At 41.8% G+C, this 23,921-nt stretch overlaps 1 protein-coding gene across 1 annotated transcript in view; it reads right to left on the reverse strand.

Moving 5' to 3' along the window:
* LOC128688700 (facilitated trehalose transporter Tret1-like) overlaps nt 1-23,921 on the reverse strand; it is a 229,795-nt gene that overhangs the window by 112,772 nt on the left and 93,102 nt on the right. The gene's annotated exons all lie outside the window — the stretch shown is intronic.

Raw genomic sequence — 23,921 nt, forward strand, 5'->3', positions numbered from 1 at the left:
ATATATATATATATATATATATATATATATATATATATATATATATATATATATATATATATATATATATATATATATATATCATTGTGGTTTAGAAAGACACGTAAGCAAACACTATAACATATTTATTATTAAACGTTTCGGTCCTGGAACCTTGATCACTTCTAACATACAGAGGTAGAAAGACATTATATATATAGGCGGAGAGTGAGATGTGACGCACGTGACCTGAGGAATGTCATAAGAACATAAGAATGGAGGAACACTGTAGAAGGCCTACTGGCCCATGCGAGGCGAGGGTAGACGATGAAATCACGTGACTCCTGTGTTGTTGGGTTGGTGCTGCTTAAGTATCATGTATGCCAATGTTTTTGAAATTTTGTAGTTTCCAGTGTTGCGTTCTATAGTGTCGGTGACGGTGATTAGTGAGGCTTCTAGGCACCGTCGGCGTCTGAGGTCTGGTTCGGTGAGAACGAGTTGTGCCTCGTTCCAGTTCATCAAATGCCCCGTGGAGTCTCTGTGGAGGACACAGGCGTACCTTACATCGTCTCTGTTAGAGGCATTTCGATGCTCATTCAGGCGGACTGCAAGATCTCTGCCTGTCTCGCCTACATATTTCTTGGGACAGAACCCACAGGGGATAGTGTAGACGCCTGCTGTAGAAGTTAGAGGTGTGGGGCTGCGTTTAGTAGTGAGGTCTTTGATAGAGGATGTGTTTATGGTGGAAACGTTGATGTTACTCATACCAAGTGCCCGGCGAGTATTCGTGGCAACATCGCCACATGGGAGTACTATGAACTGTTTAGGGGGCTGTTCCATGGGCGGTTTGTTGAGGATAGCTTGTGCCTTGAGTCTGCAATCTCGGATGAAGAAAGATGGGAACTGAAGACGTGTAAAGGCTTGTGTTATGTAAGCGCATTCTTCTTCTAGAAAACAAGGGCTGGAGATGCGAAGAGCTCTCGAGAAGAAGCCAATGAGGACTCCTCTCTTAGTGCGGGTATCTTGGTGTGAATAAAAGTGTATAAGATCGTCCTTGTTGGTAGGTTTTCTATACACTTTGAAGAGAAGTTTGTCACTGTCGGGAGATCTGCACAGTAGAACGTCGAGGAAAGGAAGTTTGCCATCATTTTCGAGTTCAAGTGTAAACTTTATTGAAGGTTCAACTGCATTGATCTTGTTGAGAAGGGCCTGGATATTGAGACGTCTCGGATAGAAAACCAATATATCATCAACGTATCTTAGCCAGGTAACGGTGTTGGGAATGAGGGTGCTGAATTTCTCTGTCTCCAAGTTTTCCATGAAGAGGTTGGCAAGCACAGCACTGAGCGGGCTGCCCATTGCCATCCCAAAGCATTGTTTGTAACAGTTGTCCTGATACTTGAAGAAGTTGAAATTAACACACAGTTCCACTAGATTGATGAAATCTAGAAGAGGTAAAGGGAGGTCGTGGTTTTCAGTGAGCCTCTGTCTCAGAATGTTGATTGCAGCGTCAGTAGGAACGTTGGTAAAGAGGGCTGTGACATCGAAGGAAGCCATGCTTTTGTTTTTGACATTCAGGTTGGAAATTCGGGAGAGAAGGTCACCTGAGTGTTTGAGGTGGGCTTGACTGATAGTGCCCAGAAGCGCTGAAAGGAATTTGGCAAGGTGGCCGGCTAGTCTGTGTGGTGCACTCCCTATGCCCGAAGTGATGGGCCGTAGTGGGATGCCAGGTTTGTGTGTCTTAGGAAGGCCATACAGGCGTGCTGGTTTCGGTTGACCTGGTAAAAGTTTAAGTAGTTTTTTGCCTTGTTCTGATTTTCGTAAGATACTACGAGCCTTTTGAAGGAAAGTCTGGGTACTTTGAAGTAGCACTGATTCCGATACAGGCTGGTATGTGTTGGCATCGTTGAGAAGATTTAAGACTTTATTGTTGTAGTCGACAGTGTTGAGTAACACCACACCACCTCCTTTGTCAGCGGTTGTAATGACGATATCATCGTTGTTGGCCAAGTTCCTGAGTGCTTGGATGTATCTTCTGGGAATGACCGGTCTTGAAGGCTCAGTAGCTGCAGCAGTGATGATTCCTTGGACAAAGCCCTTTTGAAACTCGGAGTCTCCAAAAGGTTGGTTCTTGGTTACCATATCCACCAGATTATGTTTCTTGTTGATGCCAGTAGTAAACTTGAGCCCTAGGCTGAGGGCTTCTGTCTCGGTGACGGTTAGTGTATAGGAAGATAAGTTATTTACAAACAATGCTTTGGGATGGCAATGGGCAGCCCGCTCAGTGCTGTGCTTGCCAACCTCTTCATGGAAAACTTGGAGACAGAGAAATTCAGCACCCTCATTCCCAACACCGTTACCTGGCTAAGATACGTTGATGATATATTGGTTTTCTATCCGAGACGTCTCAATATCCAGGCCCTTCTCAACAAGATCAATGCAGTTGAACCTTCAATAAAGTTTACACTTGAACTCGAAAATGATGGCAAACTTCCTTTCCTCGACGTTCTACTGTGCAGATCTCCCGACAGTGACAAACTTCTCTTCAAAGTGTATAGAAAACCTATCAACAAGGACGATCTTATACACTTTTATTCACACCAAGATACCCGCACTAAGAGAGGAGTCCTCATTGGCTTCTTCTTGAGAGCTCTTCGCATCTCCAGCCCTTGTTTTCTAGAAGAAGAATGCGCTTACATAACACAAGCCTTTACACGTCTTCAGTTCCCATCTTTCTTCATCCGAGATTGCAGACTCAAGGCACAAGCTATCCTCAACAAACCGCCCATGGAACAGCCCCCTAAACAGTTCATAGTACTCCCATGTGGCGATGTTGCCACGAATACTCGCCGGGCACTTGGTATGAGTAACATCAACGTTTCCACCATAAACACATCCTCTATCAAAGACCTCACTACTAAACGCAGCTCCACACCTCTAACTTCTACAGCAGGCGTCTACACTATCCCCTGTGGGTTCTGTCCCAAGAAATATGTAGGCGAGACAGGCAGAGATCTTGCAGTCCGCCTGAATGAGCATCGAAATGCCTCTAACAGAGACGATGTAAGGTACGCCTGTGTCCTCCACAGAGACTCCACGGGGCATTTGATGAACTGGAACGAGGCACAACTCGTTCTCACCGAACCAGACCTCAGACGCCGACGGTGCCTAGAAGCCTCACTAATCACCGTCACCGACACTATAGAACGCAACACTGGAAACTACAAAATTTCAAAAACATTGGCATACATGATACTTAAGCAGCACCAACCCAACAACACAGGAGTCACGTGATTTCATCGTCTACCCTCGCCTCGCATGGGCCAGTAGGCCTTCTACAGTGTTCCTCCATTCTTATGTTCTTATGACATTCCTCAGGTCACGTGCGTCACATCTCACTCTCCGCCTATATATATAATGTCTTTCTACCTCTGTATGTTAGAAGTGATCAAGGTTCCAGGACCGAAACGTTTTCTAATAAATATGTTATAGTGTTTGCTTACGTGTCTTTCTAAACCAACTTGTCGGTATTTATTACCAAGGTTTATACCATATATATCATTGTACCCACGAACGAGTGGTACTGATCAATAACAACACTGCAACTAGCCAAGGACTCGAACCCATGCTGCTTTGGCCTGCGTCATGGTGGGCAAAAACTCATGACGCCTTAATTCACTGGACCATACAATCCTTAAGAGTAGCGCATCCAGTGGAACTGGATGTTAAACTCGCTACCCAAGGACATACGATGGTGTGGATGACTCAAGGCTAATTTATTTCTAGTCCCTGTTTGGTGTACTAGTACAAAAAGCAGTATTTTATATGAATGTGCCCACGGACGAGGGCAATAAGATCACAGGAAACAGGTGATATCAGAACATGCAAAACAACCAATGTGGAAAAAGGCATATGAAGGGTCAAGACTACACCTCACCATCACATCCCACAACAAAGCAACACCTCACACACGTGACGACACCCGACTCTGTGAAACCCACCTAATACTCTACCCAAGAATTAAGATTTATTACTTGTTTAATTTATCATTAAATTCTTCCCAAATTTTATTAATTATAAATGAATCCAATTTATATAAACCAAAAGAAATATTCTTATTTTCAAAACTGCTTTTTATGAAACAAGATTCAATTATATTCCTGTCGACCATGGACTTGCTTGATACAACTTTTTCAGCCTTTTGAAAATCAATTGGATGGTTAAAATCTCTCACATGTATGAATAGAGCATTACAATATTGTCCAATTCTAATGCTATATTTATGTTGTTTTAATATTAGTTCGAGACTTTTACCAGTTTGACCATAATAAAGATTATCGCAAATTTTAAAAAGAATCTTAGACTCATCAGTCAGCGTTCTGAGGGGAATTCTTTATCGTGAGTTTTTTTTTACTGTATCAAGATTTTTAAATACAACTTTGATATTAAAAGTCTAAAGAAGAGAAGGCATATCAACCAAGATTTCATGGTAAGGGAAAACCAACATATTTTTAGTTGAGAGTAAGACACATGTGCAACATCTGGGTATCTTTATTGTAGACGTTTCGCCATCCAGTGGCTTTATCAATACAAATTCCAGGACATAACTTGAAGACAGTAGAACTATGTACAGAAGATGAGGTAATCAGTCCTTCAACCTAGGAGTAGGTGCGAACAGCACCATAGTCGTGGAGATTCTGAAGCAGAAGAAAGAATCCTGGCGCTTATATAGTAACGTCAGGTGAAGCAGACGAGGGCAAATTCACTGGTAGGCGGGATTCCCCAGTGGAAGTAGGTCCTTCCCAAAGAGATGGGTTAGTTGTAGTAGTAGTTGTCGTAGTCGTGAAGGTTATGTACATGTCCTCAGAATTAAGATTCCATGATGTTGCAGTGTCTGACAAGTTGTGTACGAATGGTATATAATACCGACAAGATGAGAGTAAGACACATGTGCAACATCTGGGTATCTTTATTGTAGACGTTTCGCCATCCAGTGGCTTTATCAATACAAATTCCAGGACATAACTTGAAGACAGTAGAACTATGTACAGAAGATGAGGTAATCAGTCCCTCAACCTAGGAGTAGGTGCGAACAGCACCATAGTCGTGGAGATTCTGAAGCAGAAGAAAGAATCCTGGCGCTTATATAGTAACGTCAGGTGAAGCAGACGAGGGCAAATTCACTGGTAGGCGGGATTCCCCAGTGGAAGTAGGTCCTTCCCAAAGAGATGGGTTAGTTGTAGTAGTAGTTGTCGTAGTCGTGAAGGTTATGTACATGTCCTCAGAATTAAGATTCCATGATGTTGCAGTGTCTGACAAGTTGTGTACGAATGGTATATAATACCGACAAGATGAGAGTAAGACACATGTGCAACATCTGGGTATCTTTATTGTAGACGTTTCGCCATCCAGTGGCTTTATCAATACAAATTCCAGGACATAACTTGAACACAGTAGAACTATGTTCAGAAGATGAGGTAATCAGTCCCTCAACCTAGGAGTACGTGCGAACAGCACCATAGTCGTGGAGATTCTGAAGCAGAAGAAAGAATCCTGGCGCTTCTGCTTCAGAATCTCCACGACTATGGTGCTGTTCGCACCTACTCCTAGGTTGAGGGACTGATTACCTCATCTTCTGTACATAGTTCTACTGTCTTCAAGTTATGTCCTGGAATTTGTATTGATAAAGCCACTGGATGGCGAAACGTCTACAATAAAGATACCCAGATGTTGCACATGTGTCTTACTCTCATCTTGTCGGTATTATATACCATTCGTACACATATTTTTAGTTGAATAAGGTTGGTTGTCCCGTTTTGGATTGTAGAAGGTATTTCTAGCAATTTTAAAAGATTTATCAATTATGTTTCTTGGATATTTCAGATCACTGGATATTTCTCTAAGAACTCTACACTACAAATACGTACAGTTCTCACAAATATTGACGAGAAAACCGACAGTTTAACTCTATCTTGATGTGAAGAATAATAGTGTACATAGGAACTGTTATTTGTAGGTTATCTGTAAAGTTTAAATTTAAAGTCGTTATCCTTAATAATTAAAACACCAAGAAAAGGCAACGAGTTATTTGCTTCGAACTCCACAGTAAAGTTTATAGAATGGGCTAAGCTATTCAATTTAACAAGGAAATGGTTTATATCTTCATTCATAGGCATTAGACACAAAATGATTGTGTTAAGAAGTTTTGTTTCAAAACATTCCATGTATAGGTTACTAAGAACAGGTGAAAGAGGATTTCCCATTGCCATACTAAACTTCTGAGTATAAAACTTATCGTTAAATACAAATTTTGCATCAACAATGCAAAGTTAAATAAGTTTAATGATAGTAGGAACTGGCAATGGTAAACTGTGATTAACAAGTTCTTCAAATAAGAAACTTACACTGGAACTTTTGTAAACAAGGAAGTAACATCAAAACTAACCATGTTGAAATCATTTAAGTCAGTCAAGGAGCTTAATTTATCAACTAAATCTATGTTGTTTTTAACATTAAAGTTAGATTTTTTCCAACAATAGGCTCAAAATGTCGACAAGCCATTTAGATAATTTATATGAAACTGAACCTATGGAGCTATATATGTATGGATTAATAAATACGCACAAAGCAGGTAATCCAGTTAGACCAATAATTAGCTCCATAGGTTCAGTTTCATATAAATTATCTAATATTCTTTTTTAGCAAAATTAAAATTTTTTACATTAATATTAATGAAAAAATATATCTTTAAACGCATAAGAGAAAATTTTAGAAAGGACTCAATTTTAAATGAGTTCTTGCTAATTGACCAGTTTTACATATTCGGCACGACATTATATATGTATGTATGTATGTATGTATGTATATATATATATATATATATATATATATATATATATATATATATATATATATATATATATATATATATATATATATATATATATATTTTTTTTTTTTTTTTTTTTTTTTTTATTATCACACTGGCCGATTCCCACCAAGGCAGGGTGGCCCGAAAAAGAAAAACTTTCACCATCATTCACTCCATCACTGTCTTGCCAGAAGGGTGCTTTACACTACAGTTTTTAAACTGCAACATTAACACCCCTCCTTCAGAGTGCAGGCACTGTACTTCCCATCTCCAGGACTCAAGTCCGGCCTGCCGGTTTCCCTGAATCCCTTCATAAATGTTACTTTGCTCACACTCCAACAGCACGTCAAGTATTAAAAACCATTTGTCTCCATTCACTCCTATCAAACACGCTCACGCATGCCTGCTGGAAGTCCAAGCCCCTCGCACACAAAACCTCCTTTACCCCCTCCCTCCAACCCTTCCTAGGCCGACCCCTACCCCGCCTTCCTTCCACTACAGACTGATACACTCTTGAAGTCATTCTGTTTCGCTCCATTCTCTCTACATGTCCGAACCACCTCAACAAGCCTTCCTCAGCCCTCTGGACAACAGTTTTGGTAATCCCACACCTCCTCCTAACTTCCAAACTACGAATTCTCTGCATTATATTCACACCACACATTGCCCTCAGACACGACATCTCCACTGCCTCCAGCCTTCTCCTCGCTGCAACATTCATCACCCACGCTTCACACCCATATAAGAGCGTTGGTAAAACTATACTCTCATACATTCCCCTCTTTGCCTCCAAGGACAAAGTTCTTTGTCTCCACAGACTCCTAAGTGCACCACTCACTCTTTTTCCCTCATCAATTCTATGATTCACCTCATCTTTCATAGACCCATCCGCTGACACGTCCACTCCCAAATATCTGAATACGTTCACCTCCTCCATACTCTCTCCCTCCAATCTGATATTCAATCTTTCATAACCTAATCTTTTTGTTATCCTCATAACCTTACTCTTTCCTGTATTCACCTTTAATTTTCTTCTTTTGCACACCCTACCAAATTCATCCACCAATCTCTGCAACTTCTCTTCAGAATCTCCCAAGAGCACAGTGTCATCAGCAAAGAGCAGCTGTGACAACTCCCACTTTGTGTGTGATTCTTTATCTTTTAACTCCACGCCTCTTGCCAAGACCCTCGCATTTACTTCTCTTACAACCCCATCTATAAATATATTAAACAACCACGGTGACATCACACATCCTTGTCTAAGGCCTACTTTTACTGGGAAAAAATTTCCCTCTTTCCTACATACTCTAACTTGAGCCTCACTATCCTCGTAAAAACTCTTCACTGCTTTCAGTAACCTACCTCCTACACCATACACTTGCAACATCTGCCACATTGCCCCCCTATCCACCCTGTCATACGCCTTTTCCAAATCCATAAATGCCACAAAGACCTCTTTAGCCTTATCTAAATACTGTTCACTTATATGTTTCACTGTAAACACCTGGTCCACACACCCCCTACCTTTCCTAAAGCCTCCTTGTTCATCTGCTATCCTATTCTCCGTCTTACTCTTAATTCTTTCAATTATAACTCTACCATACACTTTACCAGGTACACTCAACAGACTTATCCCCCTATAATTTTTGCACTCTCTTTTATCCCCTTTGCCTTTATACAAAGGAACTATGCATGCTCTCTGCCACTCCCTAGGTACCTTACCCTCTTCCATACATTTATTAAATAATTGCACCAACCACTCCAAAACTATATCCCCACCTGCTTTTAACATTTCTATCTTTATCCCATCAATCCCGGCTGCCTTGCCCCCTTTCATTTTACCTACTGCCTCACGAACTTCCCCCACACTCACAACTGGCTCTTCCTCACTCCTACAAGATGTTATTCCTCCTTGCCCTATACACGAAATCACAGCTTCCCTATCTTCATCAACATTTAACAATTCCTCAAAATATTCCCTCCATCTTCCCAATACCTCTAACTCTCCATTTAATAACTCTCCTCTCCTATTTTTAACTGACAAATCCATTTGTTCTCTAGGCTTTCTTAACTTGTTAATCTCACTCCAAAACTTTTTCTTATTTTCAACAAAATTTGTTGATAACATCTCACCCACTCTCTCATTTGCTCTCTTTTTACATTGCTTCACCACTCTCTTAACTTCTCTCTTTTTCTCCATATACTCTTCCCTCCTTGCATCACTTCTACTTTGTAAAAACTTCTCATATGCTAACTTTTTCTCCCTTACTACTCTCTTTACATCATCATTCCACCACTCGCTCCTCTTCCCTCCTGCACCCACTTTCCTGTAACCACAAACTTCTGCTGAACACTCTAACACTACATTTTTAAACCTACCCCATACCTCTTCGACCCCATTGCCTATGCTCTCATTAGCCCATCTATCCTCCAATAGCTGTTTATATCTTACCCTAACTGCCTCCTCTTTTAGTTTATAAACCTTCACCTCTCTCTTCCCTGATGCTTCTATTCTCCTTGTATCCCATCTACCTTTTACTCTCAGTGTATATATATATATATATATATATATTCAACAAGTCGGCCGTCTCCCACCGAGGCAGGGTGACCCAAAAAAGAAAGAAAATCCCCAAAAAGAAAGTACTTTCATCATCATTCAACACTTTCACCACACTCGCACATTATCACTGTTTTTGCAGAGGTGCTCAGAATACAACAGTTTAGAAGCCTACACATATAAAGATACACAACATATCCCTCCAAACTGCCAATATCCCAAACCCCTCCTTTAAAGTGCAGGCATTGTACTTCCCATTTCCAGGACTCAAGTCCGACTATATGAAAATAATCGGTTTCCCTGAATCCCTTCACTAAATATTACCCTGTTCACACTCCAACAGATCGTCAGGTCCCAAGTACCATTCGTCTCCATTCACTTCTATCTAACACGCTCACGCACGCTTGCTGAAAGTCCAAGCCCCTTGCCCACAAAACCTCCTTTACCCCCTCTCTCCAACCCTTTCGAGGACGACCCCTACCCCGCCTTCCTTCCCCTATAGATTTATATGCTTTCCATGTCATTCTACTTTGATCCATTCTCTCTAAATGACCAAACCACCTCAACAACCCCTCTTCTGCCCTCTGACTAATACTTTTATTAACTCCACACCTTTTCCTAATTTCCACACTCCGAATTTTCTGCATAATATTTACACCACACATTGCCCTTAACCTCCAACCGTCTCCTTGCTGCTGCATTTACCACCCAAGCTTCACATCCATATAAGAATGTTGGTACTACTATACTTTCATACATTCCCTTCTTTGCCTCCATAGATAACGTTTTTTGACTCCACATATACCTCAACGCACCACTCACCTTTTTTCCCTCATCAATTCTATAATTAACCTCATCCTTCATAAATCCATCCGCTAACACGTCAACTCCCAAATATCTGAAAACATTCACTTCTTCCATACTCCTTCTCCCCAATTTGATATCCAATTTTTCTTTATCTAAATCATTTGACACCCTCATCACCTTACTCTTTTCTATGTTCACTTTCAACTTTCTACCTTTACACACACTCCCAAACTCATCTTTTCAATTTTTCTTTAGAATCTCCCATAAGCACAGTATCATCAGCATAAAGTAACTGTGTCACTTCCCATTTTGAATTTGATTCCCCAAAATTTAATCCCACCCCTCTCCCGAACACCCTAGCATTTACTTCCTTCACAACCCCATCTATAAATATATTAAACAACCATGGTGACATTACACATCCCTGTCTAAGACCTACTTTTACCGGGAAGTAGTCTCCCTCTCTTCTACACACCCTAACCTGAGCCTCACTATCCTAATAAAAACTCTTTACAGCATTTAGTAACTTACCACCTATTCCATATACTTGCAACATCTGCCACATTGCTCCCCTATCCACTCTATCATATGCCGTTTCTAAATCCATAAATGCAATAAAAACTTCCCTACCTTTATCTAAATACTGTTCACATATATGCTTCAATGTAAACACTTGATCTACACATCCCCTACCCACTCTGAAACCTCCTTGCTCGTCCGCAATCCTACATTTTGTCTTACCTCTAATTCTTTCAATTATAACCCTACCGTACACTTTTCCTGGTATACTCAGTAAACTTATTCCTCTAGCCATTTTTGCTTAAATAGCAACGCTCATCTTGCCGAATAAGGCAAGCGAAAATTTGTGTATGCAATAATTTCTCAAAAATCATTCTTAACCTAACGAAAAAAATATATTTCATTGTGGTTGTTTATTATTAAATTATTATAAACTTATCCAAAATGTATTTAGTTGGATTAGGCTAAATCAAATTGCGCTTGTTATAATAAGTTATGGCAAATTTCCTAAGGTTCTCTTGGCATAAAATCATTAATATTTATATTAATATAAATGAAAAAAATAGGGCTTTAAATCTATTAGATAAAATTTTAGAAAGGACTTAATTTTAAACGAGTTCTTGCTAATTGATCAGTTTTACCTGTTATATATATATATATATATATATATTATATATATATATATATATATATATATATATATATATATATATATATATATATATATATATATATATATATATTTCAACAAATCGGCCGTCTCCCTCCGAGGCAGGGTGACCCAAAGAGAAAGAAAATTCCCAAAAAGAAAATACTTTCATCATAATTCAACACGTTCACCTCACTCACAAATAATCACTGTTTTTGCAGAGATGCTCAGAATACAACAGTTTAGAAGTATATACGTATAAAGATACACAATATATCTTTCCAAACTGCCAATATCCCAAACCCCTCCTTTAGAGTGCAGGCATTGTACTTCCCATTTCAAGCACTCAAATCCGGTTATATAAATTAACCGGTTTCCCTGAATCCCTTCACTATATATTACCCTGCTCACACTCCAACAGATCGTCAGGTCCCAAATACCATTTGTCTCCATTCACTCCTATTTAACACGCTCACGCACGCTTTCTGGAAGTCCAAACCCCTCGCCCACAACACCTCCTTTACCCCCTCCCTCCAACCTTTTCGAGGACGACCCCTACCCCGCCTTCCTTACCCTACAGATTTATACGCTCTCCATGTCATTCTACTTTGATCCATTCTCTCTAAATGACCAATCCACCTCAACAAACCCTCTTCAGCCCTCTGACTAATACTTTTAACTCCACACCTTCTCCTAATTTCCACACTCCGAATTTTCTGCATAATATTTACACCACACATTGCTCTTAGACAGGACATTTCCACTGCCTCCAACCGCCTCCTTGCTGCAGCATTTACAACCCAAGCTTCACACCCATATAAGAGTGTTGGTACTACTATATTTTCATACATTCCCTTCTTTGCCTCCATAGATAACATTTTTTGCCTCCACATATACCTCAATGCACCACTCACTTTTTTTCCTTCATCAATTCTATGATTAACGTCATCCTTCATAAATCCATCCGCTAACACGTCAACTCCCAAATATCTGAGAACATTCACTTCTTCCATACTCCTCCTCCCCAATTTGATATCCAATTTTTCTTTATCTAAATCATTTGATACTCTCATCACCTTACTCTTTTCTATGTTCACTTTCAACTTTCTGCCTTTACACACATTCCCAAATTCGTCCACTAACCTTTGCAGTTTTTCTTTAGAATCTCCCATAAGCACAGTATTATCAGCAAAAAGTAACTGTGTCACTTCCCGTTTTGTATTTATTTCTCCATAATTTAATCCCACCCCTCTCCCGAACACCCTAGCATTTACTTCTTTTACAACCCTATCTATAAATATATTAAACAACCATTGTGACATTACACATCCCTGTCTAAGACCTACTTTTACCGGGAAGTAGCCTCCCTCTCTTCTACACACCCTAACCTGAGCCTCACTAACCTCATAAAAACTCTTAACAGCATTTAGTAACTTACCACCTATTCCATACACTTCCAACATCTGCCACATTGCTCCCCTATCCCCTCTATCATATGCCTTTTCTAAATCCATAAATGCAATAAAAACTTCCCTACCTTTATCTAAATACTGCTCACATATATGCTTCAATTTAAACACTTGATCTACACATCCCCTACCCACTCTAAAACCTCCTTGCTCATCCGCAATTCTACATTCTGTCTTGCCTCTAATTTTTTCAATAATAACCTTATCGTACACTTTTCCTGGTATACTCAGTAAACTTATTCCTCTATAATTTTTACAGTCTCTTTTGTCCCCCTTCCCTTTATATAAAGGGACTATACACGCTGTCCGCCAATCCCTAGGTACCTTCCCCTCTTTCATACATTTATTAAACAAAAATACCAACCACTCCAACACTATGTCCCCCTCTGCTTTTAACATTTCTGTCATGATCCCGTCAGTTCCAGCTGCTTTACCCCCTTTCATTCTACGTAATGCCTCACGCACCTCCCTCACTCTCATATCCTGCTCTTCTTCACTCCTAAAAGATGATATACCTCCCTGGCCAGTACATGGAATTACCGCCTCCCTTCGTCAACATTTAAAAGTTCCTCAAAATATTCTCGCTATCTACCCAAAACCTCCATCTCCCCATCTACTAACTCCCCTTCTATGTTTTTAACTGATAAATCCATTTGTTCCCTAGGCTTTCTTAACTTGTTTAACTCACTCCAAATTTTTTTCTTATTTTCATTAAAATTCCTTGACAGTACCTCTCCCACTCTATCATCCGCTCGCCTTTTGCACTCTCTCACCACACTCTTCACCTTTCTTTTACTCTCCATATACTCTACTCTTCTTATAACACTTCTGCTTTGTAAATACCTCTCATAAGCTACCTTTTTCTCTTTTATCACACCCTTTACTTCATCATTCCACCAATCACTCCTCTTTCTTCCTGCACCCACCCTCCTATAACCACAAACTTTTGCCCCACATTCTAATACTGCATTTTTAAAACTATTCCAACCCTCTTCAACCCCCCCACTACTCATACCTTCACCAGCCCACCTTTCTGCGAATAGTTGCTTATATTTCACCCGAACTTCCTCCTCCCTTAGTTTATACACTTTCACCTCCCTCTTACTTGTTGTTGCCATTTTCCTCTTATCCCATCTACCTCTTACTCTAACTGTAGCTACAACTGGATAATGATGGGATATATCAGTTGCCCCTCTATAAACGTGTACATCCTGGAGCCTACCCATCAACCTTTTATCCACCAATACATACTCTAACAAACTACATTCATTACTTGCTACATCATACCTTGTATATTTATTTATCCTCTTTTTCATAAAATATGTATTACTTATTACCAAACCTCTTTCTACACGTAGCTCAATTAAAGGCTCCCCATTTTCATTTACCCCTGCCACCCCAAATTTACCTACTACTCCCTCCACATTTTTTCCCACTTTAGCATTAAAATCCCCAACCACAAGTACTCTCACACTTGGTTCAAAACTCCCCAAGCATTCACTCAACATTTCCCTAAATCTCTCTCTCTCCTCTATACTTCTCTCTTCCCCAGGCGCATAAACGCTTACTATAACCCACTTCTCACATCCAACCTTTATTTTACTCCACATAATCCTTGAATTAATACATTTATAGTCCCTCTTTTCCTGCCATAGCTTATCATTCAACATTATTGCTACTCCTTCTTTATCTCTAACTCTATTAGAAACCCCTGACATAATCCCATTTATTCCTCTCCACTGAAACTCATCCACCCCCTTCAGCTTTGTTTCACTTAAAGCCAGGATATCCAGCTTCTTCTCATTCATAACATCCACAATCATCTCTTTCTTATCATTCGCACAACGTCCACGCACATTCAAACTTCCCAAATTGACAATTTTCTTATTATTCTTTTAGTAATTTTTACAGGAAAAGAGGTTACTAGCCCATTGTTTCCGGCATTTTAGTTGACTTTTACAACCCGCATGGCCTACTGAGGAAAGACTTTTATTCCACTTCCCAATGGATATAAAAGGAAATGTAATTAGAACAAGAACTAAGATACAATCAAAGAAAACTCAGATGAGTGTGTATAAATAAACCTGTTCATGTATGTTTAGTGTGATCTAAGTGTAAGTAGAAGTAGCAAGACGTACCTGTAATCTTGCATATTTATGAGACAGACAAAAGACACCAGCAATCCTACCATCATGTAAAACAATTACAGGCTTTCGTTTTACACTCACATGGCAGAACGGTAGTACCTTCCTGGGTGGTTGCTGTCTACCAACCTACTACAATATATATATATATATATATATATATATATATATATATATATATATATATATATATATATATATATATATATATATATATATATATATGTCGTGCCGAATAGGCAGAACTTGCGATCTTGGCTTAAATAGCAACGCTCATCTTGCCATATAGGACAAGTGAAAATTTGTGTATGCAATAATTTCGCCAAAATCATTCTGAACCTAACGAAAAAAATACATTTGATTGTGTTTGTTTAGTACTAAATTACTGTAAACGTATTTCTAATATATTTAGTAGGGTTAGGCTAAAATAAATTGCTCTTGTTATAATAAGGTTAGGTAAGTTTTCTAAGATTCTTTTGGTGCAAAATTAAAAAATTTTGCATTAACATTAATGAAAAAAATATATCTTTAAAGGTATAAGAGAAAATTTCAGAAAGGACTTAATTCTAAATGAGTTCTTGCTAATTGACCAGTTTTACATATTCGCCACGACATTATATATATATATATTTTATATATATATATATATATATATATATATATATATATATATATATATATATATATATATATATATATATATATATATATGCAAAACAACCACTGAAAGAGTAGTGAAATTCCAAGCGCTTTCGTGACTACTCACATTGTCAAGGAACTGTGAAAGTAATACATCAAAGGAAGGCAATTAAAGGACTAAGACCACACCACACAGTCAACTCCCACAACAAAGAAACACCTGACGCGCGACAATACCGGACTCATAAGAAAAGAGGAACACTGCAGTAGGTCAGCTGGTCCAACTAGACAGGTCCTCCCGACATCCCACCAACAAACCATTCTACCCATGAAACAAGGTTTATTATTTGTCCAATGTATTATTAAACTCTAACCAAATTTTATTAATTATAAATGAATCTAATTTATATAAACCTAAGCAAATATTCATATTATTTTCAAAACTGCTTTTTATGAAACAAGATTCAATTATATTTCTGTCGACCATGGACTTGCTTGATACAACTTTCTCAACTTTTTGAAAATCAATTGGATGGTTAAAATTTCTCACATGAATAAATAGAGCATTGGAATCTTGTCCAGTTCTAATGCTATATTTATGTTGTTTTAATCTAAGTTCGAGAGTTTTACCAGTTTGACAATAAACTTTATCGCAAATTTTACAAGGAATCTTATAGACACATCCGTCAGCATTTAGGGGGGAATACTGTATCAAAAGTTATTTTTACTGTATCAAGCTTTTTAAATACAACTTTGAGATTAAAAGTCTTAAGAAGAGAAGGCATATCAAGTTTTCATGGTAAGGGAGAACCAACATATTTTTAGTTGAATAAGGTTGGTTGTCCCTTTTTGGGTTGTAAAAAGTATTTCTAGCAATTTTAAATGATTTATCAATTACATTTCTCGGGTATTTCAGATCAATGGCTATTTCATTAATTTTTGGATATTTCTTCATCTATGAACTCTGGACTACAAATTCGTAAAGCTCTCAAAAACATTGATGAGAAAACAGACAGTTTAACTTTATCTTGATGGGAAGAATAATAGTGTACATAGGAACAGTTATTTGTAGGTTTTCTTTAAATTTTTAATTTGAATTCATTATTACTCTTAATAATTAAAACATCTAGAAAAGGCAATGAGCTATTTTCCTCAAACTCAACAGTAAAGTTAATAGAATGGGCTAAGCTATGTAATTTGCCAAGGAAATGATGTATATGTACATTCTTGGGCATAAGGCATAAAATATCATCAACATATCTGAACCATTTTGCTCTATTATGGAGGATTGTGTTAAGCAATCTTGTTTCAAAAAATTCCATGAATAGATTACTAAGAACAGGTGAAAGAGGATTTCCCATTACCATACCAAATTTCTGAGTGTAAAACTCATCATTAAATACAAATTTTGCATCAACAATGCAAAGTTTAATAAGTTTAATGATGGTAGGAACTGGTAATGGTAAATCATAATTAACGAGTTCTTCAGATAAGAAACTTAATAAATCATCAACAGGAACTTTCGTAAACAAGGAAGTAATATCAAAACTAACCATGTTAAAATCATTTAAGTCAGTCAAGGAGCTTAATTTATCCACTAAATTAAGTTTTTTTAACATTAAAGTTAGAATTATTTTTTTACCAACAATAGGGCTCAAAATGTCAACAAGCCATTTGGATAATTTATACGAAACTGTACACTAGCTGCCCCTTTCAAGGGGCAGCTAGTGTACAGCAATATTCCAGCCTAGAGAGAACAAACGATTTGAGGAGAATTATCATGGGCTTGGCATCTCTAGTTTTGAAGGTTCTCATTATTCATCTTATTATTTACCTAGCTGATGTTTTAGATACATTGTTGTGATCTTTGAAAGTGTTTCTTCCATGAAACAGCCTGAGAATGTCACGTGTGAACGGCTGCTGTAATATAATGTAAATGAATCTAAGTAAAGGATATTTTCGATATAGCGTCTGGCTGTTTTAGTACAAATTTACCAACAGTTTAAGACAATTAAAAAAGTTTGGAGTATTTGTTTCCGTGCGATTACTGGAGAATGTCTCCTCTGAATGGCTTCAAACTTCAAAGTAATGAATAATGGGTAACAGGTAATTTAACAGTATAACTTTAAAAGTAAAACTTGCAGTTAACAGTAACTTGTTAAGTTGGGATAACTCAATGTAACTTGTATAAAGATAAATAGTGCAAGTATTAAAATTAACTGAGACATGTGATAAAATTTGTGTATAACATCTTTGAGAGGTGAAGACGTTTGCGGCTTCCACACGTCATTGTATATGCTGCCAGGTAGCATATGATACTAGAGTGAGGCTACACTCCAGGGGGAGGCTACACTCCAGGGGAAGGATACACTCCAGGGGGAGGCTACACTCCAGGGGGAGGCTACACTCCAGGGGGAGGCTACACTCCAGGGGGAGGCTACACTCCAGGGGGAGGCTACACTCCAGGGGGAGGCTACACTCCAGGGGGAGGCTACACTCCAGGGGGAGGCTACACTTCAGGGGAGGCTACACTTCAGGGGGAGGCTACACTCCAAGGGGAGGCTACACTCCAGGGGGAGGCTACACTCCAGTGGGAGGCTACACTCCAGGGGAGGCTACACTCCAGGGGGAGGCTACACTCCAGGGGGAGGCTACACTCCAGGGGGAGGCTACACTCCAGGGGGAGGCTACACTCCAGGGGAGGCTACACTCCAGGGGGAGGCTACACTCCAGGGGGAGGCTACACTCCAGGGGGAGGCTACACTCCAGGGGGAGGCTACACTCCAGGGAGAGGCTACACTCCAGGGGGAGGCTACACTCCAGGGGGAGGCTACACTCCAGGGGGGGCTAAACTCCAGTGGGAGGCTACACTCCAGGGGGAGGCTACACTCCAGGGGAGGCTACACTCCAGGGGGAGGCCACACTCCAAGGGGAGGCTACACTCCAGGGGGAGGCTACACTCCAGGGGGAGGCTACACTCCAGGGGAGGCTACACTCCAGGGGGAGGCTACACTCCAGGGGGAGGCTACACTCCAGGGGGAGGCTACACTCCAGGGGAGGCTACACTCCAGGGGGAGGCTACACTCCAGGGGGAGGCTACACTCCAGGGGGAGGCTACACTCCAGGGGGAGGCTACACTCCAGGGGGAGGCTACACTCCAGGGAGAGGCTACACTCCAGGGGGAGGCTACACTCCAGGGGGAGGCTACACTCCAGGGGGAGGCTACATTCCAGGGGGAGGCTACACTCCAGGGGAGGCTACACTCCAGGGGGAGGCTACACTCCAGGGGGAGGCTACACTCCAGGGGAGGCCACACTCCAGGGGGAGGCTACACTCCAAAGGGAGGCTACACTCCAGGGGGAGGCTACACTCCATGGGGAGGCTATACTCCAGGGGTAGGATACACTCAGGGAGAGGCTACACTCCAGGGGGAGGCTACATTCCAGGGGGAGGCTACATTTCAGGGGGAGGCAAAACTGCAGGGGGAGGCTACACTTCAGGGGAAGGCTACATTCCAGAGGGAGGCTATACTCCAGGGGTAGGCTACACTCAGGGAGAGGCTACACTCCAGGGGGAGGCTACATTCCAGGGGAGGCTATACTCTAGTGGGAGGCTACATTCCAGGGGAGGCTACACTCCAGGGGGAGGCTACACTTCAGGGGGAGGCTACACTCCAAAGGAAGGCTACACTCCAGGGGTATGCTACACTCCAAGGGGAGGCTACACTCCAGTGGGAGGCTACACTCCAGGGGGAGGCTACACTTCAAGAGGAAGCTACACTACAGGCGGAGGCTACATTCCAGGGGGAGGCTACATTCCAGGGGGAGGCTATACTCCTGGGGGAGGCTACACTCCACGGGGAGGCTACACTCCAGGGGGAGGCTACACTCCAGGGGGAGGCTACATTCCAGGGGGAGGCTACATTCCAGAGGAGGCTATACTCTTGTGGAAGGCTACATTCCAGGGGGAGGCTACACTCCAGGGCAAGGCTACACTCCAGGGGGAGACTGCACTCCAGGGGGATGCTACACTTCAGGGGGAGGCTACACTCCAGGGGGAGGCTACACTCCAGAAGGAGGCTACACTCCAGGAGGAGGCTACACTTCAAGAGGAGGCTACACTCTAAGGGAAGGCTACACTCCAGGAGGAGGCTACACTTCAAGAGGAGGCTGCACTCCAAGGGGAGGCTACACTCCAGCAGGGAGGCTACACTCATGGGGGAGGCTACACTCCATGGGGAGGCTAGACTCCAGTGAGAGGCTACACTCCAGGGGGAGGTTACACTCCAGGGGAGGCTACACTCCAGGGAGAGGCTACACTCCAGGGAGAGGCTACACTCATGGGGGAGGCTACACTCCATGGGGAGGCTACACTCCAGTGAGAGGCTACACTCCAGGGGGAGGTTACACTCCAGGGGGAGGTTACATTCCAGGGGGAGGCTACACTCCAGGGGAGATTACACTCCAGGGGGAGGCTACACTCCAGGGGGAGGCTACACTCCACGGGGAGGCTATACTCCAGGGGGAGGCTACACTCCAGGGGGAGGCTACACTCCAGGGAGAGGCTAAACTCCAGGGGGAGGCTATACTCCAGGGGGAGGCTACATTCCAGGGGGAGGCTACATTACAGGGGGAGGCTATACTCCAGGCGGAGGCTACACTCCAGTGGGAGGCTACACTCCAGGGGAGGCTAAATTTCAGGGGGAGGCTATACTCTAGGGGGAGGCTACATTCCAGGGGGAGGCTACATTCCAGGGGAGGCTATACTCCAGGGTGAGGCTACACTCCAGGGGGAGGCTACACTCCAGGGGGAGGCTACGCTCCATGGGGAGGCTATAATCCAGGGGGAGGCTACACTCCAGGAGGAGGCTACATTCCATGGGGAGGCTACATTCCAGAGGGAGGCTATACTCCAGGAGGAGGCCACACTCCACGGGGAGGCTACACTCCATGAGGAGGCTACACTCCAGGGGGAGGCTACATTCCAGGGGGAGGCTACATTCCAGGGGAGGCTATACTCTAGTGGGAGGCTACATTTCAGGGGCAGGCTACACTCCAGGGGGAGGCTACACTCTAGGGGGAGGCTACACTCCAGGGGGAGGCTACACTCCAGAGGGAGGCTACACTCCAGGGGGAGGCTAAAGTCCAGGGGGAGGCTACTTTCCAGGGGGAGGCTATACTCGAGGGGGAGGCTACACTCCAGGGGGAGGCTATACTCCAGGGGGAGGCTACACTCCAGGGGGAGGCTACTCTCCAGGGGGAGGCGATACTCCAGGGGGAGGCTGCACTCCACTACACTCCAGGGGGAGGCTACACTCCAGGGGGAGGCTACACTCCAGGAGAGGCTACACCCCATGGGGAGGCTATACTCCAGGGGGAGGCTATACTCCAGGGGGAGGCTACACTCCATGGGGAGGCTATACTCCAGGCGGAGGCTATACTCCAGGGGTAGGCTACACTCCAGGGGGAGACTACTCTCCAGGTGGTGGCTATTCTCCAGGGGGAGGTTACATTCCAGGAGGACACTCAGAAGTTTTGTAATAAAATATTTAACATTACGATTTTTTTATTTATTCCCTTATCAGTGTATTTTCTAGCTGGGTAGATAAGTAAGTTGTGAAGTCAAGATATACTGGGTAATCCTCCACCTGGAACAGCAGTCAGTGTATGGTGCTGAAAGTCACTATGTGGTATTGAAGGAAAAGCAATGATTGCGTAAGTATTTACCACTGGAATTACTATGGGAGTCACTATGTGTTGCAGTATAAGAGACGTAAGTAAGAAAATGTTGGGAATCTTTCATGTTGAAATAACGTCTTCATTCATGTGGTGTGTAATGACTTACCAGAAATAATAATATACAACGTAATTGAAGAAATGTATGCTTACCAGAATAACATTTTCTTGCAGTGCCGCTCGTGCACTTTTACTGCTCACCATTTGCATACCATTTTATCTTGTATCAAAAGCATATAATGAATGAATACGACCTTGAAAATTATTTACTAAGGAGAGTGTTGTTTGTGTGTCTGCTTGTGACTGCTTGTTTGTAAATTTAAAAGTACTTGATAATATGTGTGTGTGTGTGTGTGTGTGTGTGTGTGTGTGTGTGTGTGTGTGTGTGTGTGTGTGTGTGTGTGTGTGTGTGTGTGTGTGTGTGTGTGTGTGTGTGTGTGTGTGTGTGTGTGTGTGTGTGTGTGTGTGTGCAGTGAAGAAATATTAACAGGTACTCTCTCTCACGCAAGTAAAGGTACATTCTTGCGGATGACCCCTAACAAATTAATTGTCATTACTAATTAAGGCAGGCGCACTCCTGCTGTGAACACGTGTAACATACTAAATTATCGTATATGGAGAAACTCTACCCACACGGAGCTGCGACTTAAAATGGGGTTGTGAGTTGCTTATATTCTGTACGTTCGAGTGGCAACACTGTGTTACAGACGGGGTTGCAGTGTGGAAATTTACTCTTTCGTAGGTGAGAGAGTTGTAAATGGTTGTGAGAGTTGTGAGTGCTTGAGGTTGCTTGTGAGTTTGTAGAGAGTGCTTCTGTGTTTGTAATAGTTGCAATTGTGGAGTTGTGAGTGTTTTTGAGTTGTGAGTGCTTGTGAGTTTCTAATGGTTGTAGGTGTGGGTTGTAGAGACTTGTAGAGTTTGGGTGTGAGTCTTGAGTGTTTGTGAATATGTAATGGTTAAGTTGTGATATTTGGTTGTTAGCTGTAGAGACTTGTAGAGTTTGGGTGTGAGTTGTGATTTTGGATGAAGTTCAGAAGTTGTGATTTTTGGATGAGTTTGTAGAGATTTGTGTAGAAATGTAAAGAGTGCTTGTAGAGAGTTGTATTGGTTGTGATTTTTGAGAATGTTTGTAATGGATGTGAATGTCACTTGAGTTGTGAGTGTTTATGAGTTGTGAGTGTTTATAAGTTGTGAGTGCTTGTGAGTTGTCCTTGTGAGAGGTGAGTACTTATGAGTTGTGAGTGCTTGAAAGTTTGTAGAGATGGTTGTGGTGGTTGTGATTTTTGGTTGTGAGTGTTTATGAGTGTCATTAGAGTTTTGCAGAATGGTATGGCTGTGAGTTGTGAGTTTTGTGTGCAGTTGAAGAGCTGTGGTTTATGGATGTGAGTTTGCAGAGAGAGAGAGAGAGAGAGAGAGAGAGAGAGAGAGAGAGAGAGAGAGAGAGAGAGAGAGACCAGTGTCACTCCTGTCAATAACTGGAAAGATCCTTGAGACAATAATCTCACGGCAAATGACAGAATTTTTGAATACCACTCACTTCTTTGCGACCGTCAACATGGCTTGAGAAAAGGTTACACTGCTGCTGATCTATTGTTAAACCTTTCCACTAAGTGGAACCAGTCACTGGATAAATCCAAACTCAGCACTGAATATTGCTGGTTCTTTCAACCGAGTATGGCAACAGGGGCTCTTGGCAAAACTGCAAGCACTGGGAAGTGCAGGCTCTGTACTGTCTCCTCAGTGATTACCTTCAAGGTAATCACTGGGTAGTTATTAATGGGACAAAGTCACCAGCACTTCCTACTGGGGCAAGTGTTCCACAGGGAAGTGTGCTTGGAATGCCTACTTCAACGACCTGCATCATCTCGTCCCAGAATCCCATGCATATGCAGATGACTGCACGCTGATTTCTACTTATCCAAGAGAAGAAATACCAGCTGCTCTACGCTACGTCAATCACCTGCTTACACCTATACCAGTCTGGGGTTAACGATAGCAGGTAACATTTACTCCTGAGAAAACTCAAAAAATGATGGTCTTTAGGCACCATGATGGTAATGCTGGAGTAGTGGTAAGTATGGATGGAAGGGTGTTGGTACCTGGGGATGAAGTTGATATCCTTGGGGTGAAAATCGACGCCAAACTGACCATGAAGAACCACTTTGTAAACCTGGCAAACAAAGCGGCAAGGATGCTTACTGCTGTTCGACGTGTCTTGCAGTTGCTTGATAGTATTATTATTATTACAATCAAGGGGGAAGCGCTTGCTTGAAGGCATTCAGTAATTTGAACTGGTCCAATTCCCTAAATCAAGAGCCCCTCACCAACATCAAGGAACCTTCCTTGAGGGGTGCTTGATAGTAGAGGTTGCAAAATTCTATATGAGGCACAAGTACGCTCACACCTTGAGTATTCTCCACTTTCTTGGACTGCCTGCCCCCCATCTCATCTGCGACTGCTTGACAGAGTACAGAACAGAGCAAGACGCCTCATTTCTCGCCTGGACCCATCCTGGATAGATCTGTCATTTCAGCAGAGCCTTCAACACAGGA

The sequence above is a fragment of the Cherax quadricarinatus genome, chromosome 13, assembly GCF_038502225.1.
Source record: "Cherax quadricarinatus isolate ZL_2023a chromosome 13, ASM3850222v1, whole genome shotgun sequence".
Classification (NCBI taxonomy): Eukaryota; Metazoa; Arthropoda; class Malacostraca; order Decapoda; family Parastacidae; genus Cherax; species Cherax quadricarinatus.